Raw genomic sequence first — 13,839 nt, forward strand, 5'->3', positions numbered from 1 at the left:
TCTGCTTACACTTATGTTCTTAGCTGCACTGACCACAAAACCTGTTCAATATGTCCCAACACCATCACCGTGCCCCCCCAGTCTCAGTCCTGTGTCTTAGTCTCCAATACAGACCGCAGGGCCCATACTGATTGGCCAAAGAGGACAGACAGGACTCAGATACCGTTCTGATTGGCCAGAGATGAGGCAGACAGATGATTTGTGAGGCTGATTGGACTGGCCCTAGGAGAGAGGGGCGGGGTCTTTTTAGGATGTGTGTGTGAGTGTGTGTGTGTGAGTGAGTGAGCGTGTGTGTGTGTGTGTATTGGTGGGGTCTTCTAAGGTCTCACTCCTAATGCAGCTCACAGGATATCAGATCAGATTATGCTGAGAAGCCTGAGGGGTTTAAAAAAGATGTGCTCACACGTCAACACGCACACACACACTCATTCTCTCTCACACACTTTCCTTTTTCGCCCTCCTCTTCTACCTTGCACGACATTCACGTATACACACACACACAAACATTAATTTTCTCTCACACGATCCACTCTTTTCTCTCCCTCTACCTTGCAACACATATTCACACATATCCACGCACACACACGCACACAGGCAAACACATGGTTGAGAATGAAACTGCTTTCTTAGACTTCTCTTTGCCTCGGCTGGGTCTCTGCAGTGCATCAGCTCAGGCAGAAATGCTCAATGCTGCACAGATGGGCTGAAATGCTCAATGCTGTACAGATGGGCTGAAATGCTCAATGCTGCACAGATGGGCTGAAATGCTCAATGCTGTACAGATGGGCTGAAATGCTCAATGCTGTACAGATGGGCTGAAATGCTCAATGCTGCACAGATGGGCAGAAATGCTCAATGCTGTACAGGGGTGCGTTTCCCAAAAGCATTGTTGCTAACTACGTTAGCAACTACCATGGTTGAAACTATGTAAGTACGACACAACTGTTCCCCAAAACGATAGTTTGAACTATGGTGGTGGAACTTACATAGTACGATGCATCGTTACACTACGTTAGTGTTTCCCAAAACCATAGTAGCAACTAACGTTCGCAACCACTATCGTAAAGTTGTGTAGTTACAGCTACACCTCTCGACCTGTAGTAGCCTAAGTAGTAAGAAGCATAGTTGCTGGAGACGACGTAACCCTGATGACTGAACACACAGCGGACAGATGGAGGAGAGGTAGCCATTAAACGATCCCATAACATTGCTGTGGGATACGATACCATAGCATTGCTGGAGGCTACAATCGCACATTACTGGACAACGTTATGTGGTACAGTGGAAAGTGAAGTGTTGTGGAGTTAGCCTACAACAGAGCAGTCCGTGGTGAAGTATTATGGTGACCGCAATCATCTGTGTTGTTATTATTCGTGAATTTACATGTAGCCTAATGCTAATGTTTCAGCACAGATTCTTTCGAACACCCGTTGTTATCTGGTGATAAACCTTTTGAATGCCAACGGTATTGTCATGTGAGGCTAGCATTGTAATTGTTATAAAAGGATAATGTTACATTGTGTGTTTGGATGAAGCATCTGCTAATCATACACATAGCTAACGGTATATGGAATCTATGTAGCCAATAATGATGTGGTGAAGTGACTGTGCTGTGGCAGAGACAGCGTGTGTGCTTTACATGATAGTGGTTACGGGTTCAAGACTGAGTCGATGGTTGTAAGTACGCCTGTGGAATAGGGTTTGTGTTGTATCTTGTCTGATCACAAGCTATGTTTAGCAGGTGTATAAGTTAGGCTACTCTTAATTATTATACGATTTTGATATTTGAACACATAGCTGAATCATGTTGGTACAATGACATTGGAGAATGCTGCTGTGAAGTTGAGTAGCCTCTCGCTTGGAGAACTTTAAGACCTCTGGGACTTGGTGGATAAGTGAGCATGCAGAGTGCTGTGGTCAGTGTCAAAATGTGATTTTCACTGATTTAACTTGTCTTTCATGGCCCAGGTATGCGTAGGCAAGACACAGATCATGTGTGCTAATATAGCATGAAAAAAGTGTAGCAGTAAAACAGTATTGAAAACATTAGGCTGTGGACATTAGTAAAACAGTAGTAAAACAGTAGTAAAGCAGTAGTGGGCAGTCAGTACTCAAAACATGGAGAGGGTGGAGTGGCAGACAGACTAAGCAGAGAAGTCTATCTCTCCTCTTCCCTTTAGTGAGGCATTGAACAGTTCAATGGCCCTGGGGACAAATGACTTCCTCAGCCTTTCAGTTGTACATGGCAGTGAGCAAAGTCTCCAGCTGATCAAGCTCTTTTGCTTTTTAATTAGTGCTATAGAGTGGATGACTTTTACATGACTTCATGCGTTCGGCTCTAACCGACATAGCCCGACATTCTCCGAAAACATCTGCAACCATTGTAGTCCGAACTATGTTGGTTGAAACCAACATGGTTCAAACTAACAAAGTACGGTACTATGTAAGTACAACGGTTTTGGGAAACAGTCGTAACTTACATGTTGGTTAGTTGATCGATGCATCATACCACGTTAGTAAAAAGCTAGTTTTGTACGGGAAACGCACCCCAGATGAGCTGCAGTTGGAGTGGAGTCTTGTGCATCACATGGCTTGCGGATCAGTCTCTCCTCCCCTGTGCCAGATGTGTGTGTGAGCCAGGACTTCCACTGTGACATACACACACACACACACACAGCACTTCTATCAGTCTCTCCTCCATTGACACACGTACATACACACACAGACACACGTACACATACACACGGCACTTCTATCAGCCCCTCCTCCCCTGTGCCAGTCACCTGTGTGAGCCAGGACTCAACTGTGACATATGCTAGAGGAAGTAAAACAACCTGCCATAAACACATTGGAAATTAACAATGAAAAAGTTGTGTTCATAATTAAAGGTGTGTGTGTGTGTGTGTGAGAGAGAGAGAGACGAAGAAATATTAATGTGCAGAGAGCAAGATTAACCATTTCTGAAAACTGTTTCCCTTTCACCTATACTCACATTCATTGTGTGGTAGTTACTGATGAGTTCTTCTGTCTCAGCGCCATTATTTCATTCTCAATGGAATTCTAGAGTTCTAACTGTTATCTTCCCATGAGTTCTTACCATGTTCCAAAGTTCTAACCGTGCACAAACCTATTATCCTATTTCAGAGGTTATCCTCTGAAAAATGTCCCTACTGCAACATTTCACTGCTGAAAGAGTTCCTAGCTCAAACCTATTAAACTTTTAGACTTACCTAATAAAGCAGCACTGAGGAAGATTTGCTTTCGGCCTCCCCCTACAGTTGAGAAGCGCAATAATAAACAAACTAAATGTGCATCTTTTGCTACAAAGTATGAGCATCCAATAAAATACAGAGGGAGTGCACCGACAGCAGTCTGCAGAAAGAGATCTGAGTTCCTGTAGCATAGCAGCTCTTTTCCATTTTGATTGTGGAGGGGGGGCAGTGTTCCTACCCAAATAACAAAATTCCAATGGCTGATTTACAAGTGATAAGACCCGTTCAGAGTGCGGCAGAAGTGCCATTCGCCCTGTTAAGAGTTTATGTGCCATCAAAATGATTTTGGAAATGTTATTTTAAGGTAAAAAAACTATTTAAGGGGCCTTTTAAACAGCTTCCCATTGAAAGATTTCTCCCACGTACCGACAGTGGAAAACTGCGGACCTAATCACCATAACCATCTCGTCCTCAGCCTCCCAGGATGACCTGCACTGGTGTCTGACCTTTGACCTTCGCGGCTGTACATCTGACAGGAAGTGAAAGTGAAATGAAAGGGGCTTTAGAATGCTGATTTCTGCATTGATTAGCTGCTGTGTTGTGGTAATGCCGTCCCTGAGCTATGACTTAGTCATGAACTGCCTCAGGGGAAACTCCTCACATACATCCACTCCACTTCACCTCCTCTTCTTTTCCTCTCATCTTGCGCTCCTCTCTCTTCCTCCTTTTCTCTGGTGTGTGTGTGTGTGTGTGTGTGTGCTGACTGTGGCTGGCTGCATTGAAGGGAATCCTCCAGTTTCAACATAACTGTTTTCTGACAGTGTGTGTGTAGGTGCCTGTGATGTTTTTCTAGCTATGTGAATTTAGCTCACAATTAGTCTGACAACCTGCCATGCCAAGTACTTACTCATGCACAGAGAACACACAAAAGTAAAACACACACACACACACACACACACACACGAGTAAACAGTGCCAATGGAGGACAGCAGGATATGGCACAGATCCAGCCCCGCCCACAGTTATAAGACGGGAAAATGTCATCTCACTTTTCATACACGCATACATTCACACAGAGAGGTCTTGGACATCTCAATTTCTTCCTACACACCCACACAAAAGGCTCTGAGACTACATGGGAAGGTCTACGTAGCTCAAATATACAGACTTGCATTTATCTACATGTATTCATTAGCAACTTACAAAAATGAGAGAACAATCAAGGTAATTTATGTGTACAGACAAGCATAGATAAACATGATGCAAGTTGCAAAACGGTATGCAAATAAGCACTCACACACACACGCACTCACACCCAGACACACACACATCCACTCACTCACACCCAGACACACTCACTCACACCCAGACACACTCAGGCAAACTCACACACACCCAGACACAACCACTCACACACACCCAGGCACACTTACACACCCAGGCACACACACTCACACCCAGACACACTCACACTCACCCAGACACACTCAGGCAAACTCACACACACCCAGACACACTCACACACATACACTCACACACACTCAGGCACACCCCGACACACCCACTCACACACACTCAGGTTTATGGGGGAGCTAAACAACCCAGGATGTTAGGCAACATTACACCCACATTAACACACACACACATTATACCCACATTAACACACACACACATTACACCCACATTAACACACATACACACACATTATACCCACATTAACACACACAGAAACAGTATACCCACATTAACAAATACTCATAACACGTTCCCTCTGAACACACCAACATACCCACACATACTGTACATTTAATCACATACGCATACACACAAACAAGCACTTGCACATAAATACACACACATGCCCACTCATAGTCACAAATGCACACACACACACACATACATCCTCTCATGCTTACACACACTCACTCACTTGAACACACATACTGGCATGTGCATTTACACACACACGTTTATAACATTATTTACAGATGTCTATTGATGTACAAAGATGAATCTCTGAACTACAGCTGTATAATAAGATGGTCTTTGCACCTTAAAAACTAGCATCTTATGTACAAAACTGATCACACATGGATTAATGCACATTTTGCATGCCAGAATGGCTATCTGTGCTGTTTTGCGGTGGAAAAAACTTCTGTCTTTTAAAAGCAGGTGTGATCCAGATTGCAGTTAATTGTATCGATTACAGAAACTTTCAGGGACAACAGGAATCTCAACTTTTGAAGACGTTTGTCTTTCAAATGTCGTACTTTCACTTTCACGTCATCCACTTCCCAATCTGCTAGACTAGGGTATTACGTCTGTCTACGTGCACTCTTTTGTATGCACAACCATAGATTAAATATGCATCAAATCTCAAGTCCAGCAGTCAACTTTTTAAAACTGTTTTATCATTCTACTCTACTGTATGCACAACCATAGATTAAATATGCATCAAATCTCAAGTCCAGCAGTCAACTTTTTAAAACTGTTTTATCATTCTACTCTACTGTATGCACAACCATAGATTAAATATGCATCAAATCTCAAGTCCAGCAGTCAACTTTTTAAAACTGTTTTATCATTCTACTCTACTGTATGCACAACAATAGATTAAATATGCATCAAATCTCAAGTCCAGCAGTCAACTTTTTAAAACTGTTTTATCATTCTACTCTACTGTATGCACAACCATAGATTAAATATGCATCAAATCTCAAGTCCAGTAATCTACTTTTTTAAACCGTTTTATCTGAAAGAAACTTCAGTCTGTAGTGAAGTGCAGCAGTCGGGCTGTTTTCACATACAGTAATGTCTGCAGGCTACACTCATTACACACACACAGTAATGTCTGCAGGCTGCACACACACACATCACACAGTAATGTCTGCACACTCACACACACACACACACTCATCACACAGTAATGTCTGCAGGCTGCACAAATACACACACACTCTCATCACACAGTAATATCTGCAGGCTGCACGCACACACACACACACTCATCACACAGTAATGTCTGCAGGCTCACACACACACTCATCACACAGTAATGTCTGCAGGCTGCACGCACACACACACACACTCATCACACAGTAATGTCTGCAGGCTGCACACACACACACACACACACACTCATCACATAGTAATGTCTGCAGGCTACACGCACACACACACACACACGCACTCATCACACAGTAATGTCTGCAGGCTGCACACACACACTCATCACACAGTAATGTCTGCATGCTGCACACACACACACACACTCATCACACAGTAATGTCTGCAGGCTGCACACACACACACATCACACAGTAATGTCTGCAGGCTGCACACACACACACACTCATCACACAGTAATGTCTGCAGGCTGCACACACACACACACACACACTCATCACACAGTAATGTCTGCAGGCTGCACACACAGCAGAGCTGCAGGACAGGAGGACAGAGCTGCAGGAGGACAGAGCTGCAGGACAGAGCTGCAGGACAGGAGGACAGAGCTGCAGGAGGACAGAGCTGCAGGACAGGAGGACAGAGCTGCAGGAGGACAGAGCTGCAGGACAGGAGGACAGAGCTGCAGGACAGAGCTGCAGGAGGACAGAGCTGCAGGACATAGCTACAGGACAGGAGGACAGAGCTGCAGGACAGGAGGACAGAGATGCAGGACAGAGCTGCAGGACAGGAGGACAGAGCTACAGGAGGACAGAGATGCAGGACAGGAAGACGGAGCTGCAAGAGGACAGAGATGCAGGAGGACAGAGCTGCAGGACAGGAGGACAGAGCAGCAGGACAGGAGGACAGAGCAGCAGGACAGAGCTGCAGGACAGGAGGACAGAGCAGCAGCAGGACAGAGCTGCAGGACAGGAGGACAGAGCAGCAGGAGGACAGAGCTGCAGGACAGGAGGACAGAACAGCAGGAGGACAGAGCTGCAGGCGTCCGACATAAACTCTCTTCCAGGACAAACCTGCGGGCATCAAACATTTAGCAACACAGGGCCCAACTACCACCTGTCTGTCTGATGTAAACACAGCTACCACCATCTGGCTGTCTGTCAGTCAGATGTAAACATAGCAACCACCATCTGTCTGTCTGTCTGATGTAAACACAGCTACCACCATCTGTCTGTCTGTCTGTCTGATGTAAACACAGCTACCACCATCTGTCTCTTCTTCTCCCTGTCTTCTCATCTCTCACTTCAACTCTTTTTTAAATGAGTCTTTCCCTGCCTCTATCTCTCCTTCCTTTACCACTCTCCTTTTCTCTCTCCCTCCCTGTCCTTCTCTCTTGGGTGGCAGTGGTTGGGGCTTAAGAGGCAGAGTGTCTGCTGTGGACACAGACGAGAGATCCCCTGCCCCTCTCCTGCTCCACTCCAGGGAAGAGCTTCATCTTCTCATAAATCTCCCTCCGTTTGGATTGGCCATTAACTCAGAGCTGCAGCGATGAAACTGCTATTGCAGCCTGTGTGTATGTGTACGTGCATGGAGATATATGGCAAACTGTGTGCACTACAGGCATATTATAGCATGTGTTAATGGTTATTAGTGTGTGTGTGTGTGTATATACTAGTGTTAAAGGTTATTAGTGTGTGTGTGTGTACTGAAGGCATATGTGTTATGGTTATTAGTGTGTGTGTGTGTGTGCTTAAGGTGCTGTGTGAGATGTGCATGCATCCATAATGTGTGTGTGTGATTGGTGGTGATGTTCCAGTGTTTGTGTAATTACTGTTAAAGGAACCGTATGTAAGATTGTGGCCAAAACTGGTACTGCAATCACTTTCAAATTACTGTAGAGCGGTGTATCCCCTCTCCCCTGACTGGCAGAGCTGGCAACCGGATCTGGATGCCGAAACACTACTGACTTCGTGATTAGTAGATAGGTGGAGGGTGGCGCATCAGGCCAAAACACAACATGACAACATCAACATCAGTTGAGGGCTGCAACTTCACTTTTTAAATGACAATATCCTGGCCGGACTACTGTTGTCAGTGATATAAGTATTTGAAATGAACATGATTTCTTAATGTCTAGTGACATATCAGGGCCATTTTATGATTAATTGAAATCAATTTCTTACATATGGTTACTTTAATGGTGAATTAGTATCATGTGTGATTAGTGTGTGTGTGTGGGGGGGTTATCTTGTGTGTGATTAGTGTGTGGGTGGGTATCTTGTGTGTGATTAGTGTGTGTGTGTGTGTGGGGGTTATCTTGTGTGTGATTAGTGTGTGTGTGTGTGTGGGGGGGTTAATCTTGTGTGTGATTAGTGTGTGTGAGGGGGGGTTATCTTGTGTGTGATTAGTGTGTGTGTGTGTGTGTGGGGGGGGGGTCTTGTGTGTGATTAATGTGTGTGTGTGTGTGTGGGGGGGGTTATCTTGTGTGTGATTAGTGTGTGTGTGTGTGTGGGGGGGTTATCTTGTGTGTGATTAGTGTGTGTGGGGGGGGGGGTAATCTTGTGTGTGATTAGTGTGTGTGTGTGTGTGGGGGGGGTCTTGTGTGTGATTAGTGTGTGTGTGTGTGGGGGGGGGGGGGGGGGGGGTTATCTTGTGTGTGATTAGTGTGTGTGTGTGTATGTGGGGTTATCTTGTGTGTGATTAATGTGGGGCCCCCTTCAATGTAATGAAGGGGCCTTTTCAGACAGCGCCAGCGTGTGTGTGTGTGTGTTTGTGTGTCTCTGAAGTACTCAGACACAGGAGGATCTTTCATACAGGAGCAGGATGGTATTGGCCGATGGCCTACACAAGGGCATCTCATCTTGAAAGACTAACCTTGAGTCAGGCCCACCGTCACTTCTGCACACACACACAATACCATCCTGCCCCTGTCTGAAAGCGCTTCCTCATCAATAATCACACACACACACACACTACAGAAGAGGAAAAGAAACACCTCTGCAATATCTCAATACATTTGAACACACACTCATACACCTCTGCAATATCTCAATACATTTGAACATGCACACTCATACACTCACGTATACATACAAATGCCTTCATATGCATAATACACATCCACTCTCTCCCCACACCTGCCTGGCCTCTCCAGCTGTAAGTGGCTTTCGCTAAGAGGATGTGCTGAATCCATAAGACTATAGAAGGGCTAAAGCCACAGGGACCTACACACACACACACACACTTTGCAGAGATGAAAAGAGTGATGGCTTTAAAAGAGACGTGAGTCGAGTGTGAGCTCTCCACCTGATGCGAGACCTTTTCATGCTCCGCAGCCAATCTCCACGGCGATGACTGGGCAGCCCGAGGTGCTAAACTGAAGACAATGTGGCGGCTGATCAAAGCTAACGCTTCACAGAGGTGATATAGCCAGTGCGGCCGCGCACTAATCCAGCAGGAATTAGCATCCGATACTTAGCCCTCATTACGCCCTGGAACAGAAGCACGTCGCCAGGTGACCTTTTCCAACCTGGATTCCATTGTGTGTGTGTGTCTGATAGACAGAGTGAAAGTAAGTGTATGTATGTGTGTATGTCTATGAGAGTGTGTGTGTGTGTGTGTGAGAGAGTTTGGAGGTGATGGATAATGACTAGGAGTCTATGCAGATGGCAGGAGGACAATGGCCATCTTTCTGAAATAGAGAGGAGATGTCACACTTTCAAAGTGGACAACTTCAGTCACACACTTGTATATATGACGACACACACATACAGTACACACACAGCTGATGACTCTAGACACACACTTTTAGAAATGATGACACGCACACACTCACTTTCATAGCCGATGATTTCAGTCCCACACTTTCATAAATGACGACACACACACATATTTTCGCAGCTGACAACTCCAGGCACACTTTCATAACGGGATCAAAAGAGTATATATACTTATACTTAAATGACGGCTCTCACACACACTTTCACAGCTGACAACTCCTCACACACTTCCTCTTCTGAAAGGAGATATATATATGTGTGGTGGTGACTTAACTTAATGTTTCCTTGTGTGTTAATCTTAGTGTACACCAGGGTCATATTAGGCACTAGGCCGAATTTGTTGGAATAGACCTTGTGGGGGTCGTCATTGTCATGGTCATTATCATTTCTCTGTATGGGTATCATAGTGGTGTTTGACGATATACTGCTGTCACACACTGCTCTTTCTCTCTTGCAATACCCCACCTTCCATATCAGTTTTTTCGGCATCTTCCTTCCTGAGAATGATCTGTAGTGCTAGACTAGATGAGAATATCTTATTTTTTCTAATTGTCCCTTCCTACCCAAAACATCTGGGTATGAAACCTACTGGTGGGCTGGATCTGGTCTGGTCCTTATGTTTGACACCTCTGGGTATGAAACCTCTGGTCCTTATGTTTGACACCTCTGGTGCACACTGTGCGGCATATGGCTCTCGCCTGGAGATTGTGTACAATATGTACATTACATTTAGTCATTCACCCTGATAAGTGAATCAGAGGAACACAGCCCCCCCCCCCCCCCCTCCAGCTATTAGTGTACTGGTCTTGCCCCCCCCCCTACACACTGGCTATTAGTGTACTGGTCTTGCCCCCTCATATACTCTAAACTCCACTTCTCGTCTCTTCAACATCAACATGTATTAGCAGCCATATGGTGGAATGTTAATCGTTTGAATTTAAAGGCATCAAAAGTGTTAGCATGGCAATTATTCTCAGAGATTTAAAAGAAAAAATGGGTGCTGTGAACTCACTTGCTTTGCCTCTCTCTCTCTCTCTCACACACACTGTTACATACACCCATACACACACAGAACAGATGGCATATGTCTTCCCAAAAATAAAGCAATTTTGTGCTGCAATAGTGTTGAACAGAAGGGAATTTTTATGGTTTGATGCAATTGTGTGTGTGTGTGTGTGTATAGATTGAGTGAGAGGTGGCATAATCTCTTATTAAATTTCAGCAATGTCGGGAGGATGCCACCATGAGATGAGGTGACTGATGCGTGTCTCTGTGTGTGCGAATAGTGTGTTTGTGTGTGTATGACTGACTGAGTGTATATGTGGTATGTGTATCTGTGTGTGTATGTGATACGTGTATTTGTGTGTAGTTTGTGCGCAGTGTGTGTGACAGCTCAGGTAAACTCTGGTGTTAATGACAGACCCACCATCAGGTTACAGCTCTGTCATTTTCACTGGCTTGTTGCCATGGAGATGGCCCTGGGTCATCTAAAAAGATGGCACACAGTTCATCATGTGTGTGTGTGTTTGTGTGTGACGGAGCATGTGCCCATACACACACACACACACCCTCAGCTCTGTCCCTCCCTCTCCCTGCTCTAAACAGATGTCCACTAAGGACAGAGGTATCTTCCTCTGGGTGGTGGTTCCTCTCGTGTGTCTCAGTAGAGTATGATCTGACTCTATTTATAAACTATATATATATATATATAGTCTGACTACAGGAGAACACAGACATCAGTTTTGTTTGGTGTCTCTGAGCTGGCCAAAACCCCCGCTCTGATCTAAAACATATCCAGTCCTGATTTGGAAATGTAAGGGCCTTGATTTGGCATAGATTCAGTCTCTGGCTTACTGCCTATGATTCTCATAACAAGCCTGGTGCCAAACCGAGAAGCTTTGCTTTTGAAACGTATCAATTAACTTTTCTCCAACTGTAAAGGGTGCCTTCAGAACACCACAAGCTATAGTGAACCAAGAAGTATAAAATGTCTCCTATCGACATTCACATAAAGTTTTGTTCAAAGAAAATCAACCATACTTTTTTCAAATGTGCCTGAAAAGTAGTAGTTCTTATGTTTACAGGAATACTTTTTGTGTGTTTGTGACTTTCTACGGCAGTGGAGGCTGGTGGTTTTAGAAGTAGCAGAGGAAGGTTGTTGTAGCGGGGTGGTTGTTCATTTGGTAGAGGTAAATGAGTGGGCCTTACAGAGAGGGAGGTTGTTAAGGATATGATTTAATGCCAAATTAAGTAAACTGGACACTGGAATTAATAAATAAAATTATTCGTACCCCAGCTTGGTACAGTGCTAGTATACTTTTAGTATTCTGTACTGTTTTATACCACTCTACTGGAAGACATAATGTATGAAAATAACTTAACCCTAGGTAAAACAAAAATTAAGCATGTAACACATTATACATACCTTAGGATGAAAATCAGTGCAAATAGAAACTTCAGCTTGGCCATGAATGAATTGAAAGAGAAAACCTTGAAGGGATTTCTAAGCCATTAAAATAAATCTTTTCAATCTGAAATACCCATCAGAATTTGGCTCAAAATATTTCAGTCCGTAATTGAGCCTATTGCTCTATATCAGTGGTTCTCAACCTTTTTTCAGTGGTGTACCCCCTGTGAAATATTTTTTCAGCCAAGTACCCCCTAACCAGCGCAAAGCATTTTTAGTTGAGAAAAAAGACTCAAAACAGAGCACTGTACCATCAGTGTCTAATTTATTAAATGTTGGAACTAATAAACACACATACAACTTATATTTTCCTGAAATATTTATTGAATAATTGTTTTTTTAAATATTTTTTGCATGGATTCTACTTTTTAAATATATGTATATTTTAACCCTTAGTACCCTAAGCTGTTTTTAGGGCATTTTCACTACCTTTATTCATAAGGATTTATTCTGGTCATTGTAAGTGTTTCACGCACATATTACATATATTTTTTTTTCGGCAGAGTCTCTGATCTGCCATCATTTCATGTATTAGTACTAGCATTGATTTTATTTTGATTTTTAAAGAATTAAAATAAAAAAAGCGTATTATAAAAAATCTTATATTTTGATATGTATCTCACCACAGCAAGCTCATAGCTCTACATGCATTTCATGTGTGTGTAGGGACTGTCACACTGACTGTCCTGAATCTGGTAATATCATTGCCACGGTGGAGGGATTCTCTGGGGCTGAGCAATTTACAGACATATGTGGTGTGCGCCTTACAGAAATAAATACCATTTTTTTTATTTAGTGACCTTTCTGCGCTCCATATCTGTAACACGAACTGATCTGACCTGACTTGACCCGAGTTTACGTGTTGGCCTGTGTATGCCTGTCTGCACTCATGATTCTCTACAACGTTTTACTGCATTGCCATGAACAAACTAAAGGCAAAAAAGGTGTTTCTTTGTCGAACAAATTGGGATGCAATGTGAGCATTGAATTGAATGCCATGCAGGAATTTGCTAGGATCTCAAAACCGGATTATGAACATTCTTTGCCATAGAGAAACACACAATAGCGTTGGATTATAAACATGCTTTGCCACAAAAACAGACAAAAACGTGAGTTAAGTCGAGCTATATGAAGTTATTATTTTGCTGTCACTTTATCTGTTTTATAACCCAGAAGGATGTATCAATGAAGGATGAACGCAGAGACTGTAAATATGATGCAATGTTTTTTTGCAGTGTTTTTTTTTTGACGCACTTTGCGTCAATCGGCTTCTAAGGGTTAAAAAATCTCACGTACCCCCTGGAGTGCCTTCACGTACCCAGGGATGGATTACTGCACGGGCCTACCGGGCCCAGGCCCAGGGGCCCAAGGGGTCAGGGGGCCCTGAAGCCCAAGTCTTTGCATGGAATCATTGCCTCAATATCAACAAATCAGGATGTAGGCTATGAATCTGATTGAATTTAGTATTGACCATCCC

This window comes from Alosa pseudoharengus, unplaced genomic scaffold (assembly GCF_046254945.1).
Source record: "Alosa pseudoharengus isolate Yale_2024_CS ecotype anadromous, Long Island Sound unplaced genomic scaffold, YU_APseudo_1.1 YU_APseudo_1.1_scf_9, whole genome shotgun sequence".
Taxonomy (NCBI): Eukaryota; Metazoa; Chordata; class Actinopteri; order Clupeiformes; family Clupeidae; genus Alosa; species Alosa pseudoharengus.